Source organism: Gasterosteus aculeatus, chromosome X, assembly GCF_964276395.1.
Source record: "Gasterosteus aculeatus chromosome X, fGasAcu3.hap1.1, whole genome shotgun sequence".
NCBI classification, from domain to species: Eukaryota; Metazoa; Chordata; class Actinopteri; order Perciformes; family Gasterosteidae; genus Gasterosteus; species Gasterosteus aculeatus.
Genome location: NC_135698.1, coordinates 20,790,118 through 20,791,759, shown reverse-complemented (window position 1 = coordinate 20,791,759; position 1,642 = coordinate 20,790,118).

The following is a 1,642-nucleotide window of genomic DNA, read 5'->3' as shown; positions in this document are numbered from 1 at the left end:
TTCTCCTTGTTGGAAAACAGCATAAAAACGAAATGTACGACAAATTGTGCCAAACCGTACTTTGGCCCGGCACTTTCTTCCTTTCTTTGCATCAACTGGTTCTGGTCCACCAAGGCGGCATTGAGCCCTCAAAGGGGCTTGTTCAAAGGAACGTCACCAAACAGTCCCATTAAAACAGGCTTCTTCAAATGGATCCTAATGTGGAGTCGCCGCCGCAGAAGATCCGGCCCGGGCAGACGGCATCAGAGAGACGAGGCTTAATGGAGTTTTAATAGATAAATGTGTGCAGGATGTATCTCGGGATTCTCAATAACAGCAGGATGTGGAAATCCAGGCAACGATTTTTAAATGGAGATGGATGCCGGCAATTGTGTTCATCTGTGCATCGCGCTGACGGGAAGCGCGTTGGTTACAGGCATCCTGGAAGAGGGATCTGATGAGCACATCTCTGACAGAATGATCGACAGAGGTGGGTGAAGGTGGGGGGGGGAGTAGAAGTCAGATCTTATTAGGAAATCTCGAAGCAACCGCCGTGATTTGGTGACGGACTTCTTGGTTGCCGGCGGCCTTTGACGCGAGCAGCAGCAGGTGTCTGATGGGGAGGACACGGCCCGTCTTTCTCACCCTCTTTAACGATGTTCCTGTGTGAGCCGGTTTGGGATGTGGCTCATCTGTCAGCCTGCTCTCCGGCTTTAGGAATCAGAACACCAAACCCATGAAGTCGAGTCAAAAATACTACTGAAAAACTTCTGACGTTTGTTTTTAAACCAACTAGAAATACTTACATTTGGATGTTTGAACATGTGTGTTTTTGCTTATCAGATGTTTTTCTGACGTAAGCATAGTTTAAAGTATTTATTGATTAACAGATTAAGAATTTAGGGAACCTTGATATGCCGGGCTGCTAAAGCTTTTTATTGATTTTGGAAAATCTGCACTTGAGGACCCCAGCCAAACATTTTCCCGAAAATATTACATCAGCCCACATTCTCAGTGTTTTTTTGGTAGCAGAAATGTGCTGCATGTTAAAGGATATCTAACCTCTGTTATGTCCATGAATGTAATGAGCATCCAATCAAGGTCAAGTAATGCAAATCCTTTAGCTCTTACATTTGTCTTGATCATTTGATCGATACTGTGGCTCGGGGGTTAGAAAAGGATCCATTAATCACAAGCTTGGTAGATTGAATCCTGGCTCGCCCAGTCTGCATGTGTTCTTGAGCAAGACACTAAAGTTAGCGTTTTTAAAATCAGTGAATGAGAGGCGCTTTGGTAGAAAATAGCTAACCTATATGAATGTAGTTCATTTACCACCTACAGGGGCTAATTAGCTGGAAATAAATGAATTAAGTTGTGTACCAATACTCCAAAAAGCAGAACTTAAGAGCTGTAAAATAACGTTTTGTGGCTAGTGTTTATCAAATCATTGTAGGTTTAGGACAAAACATGATTTCAATTTCTATTTCCGTAAGAAGTTTTTAACCCTGTTGTAATAAAGAATGATCATCACGATCATTGATACTGTTATATGTTAGACTGCCTCTTACTTGCCGTTGTCTGTTTCTGGCTTTGGGGCTTTACCTAAAAGGCTGAATGAAATAAAACAGCATCTCCTCTGCAAAGATTACCTGAAGCAGACGGA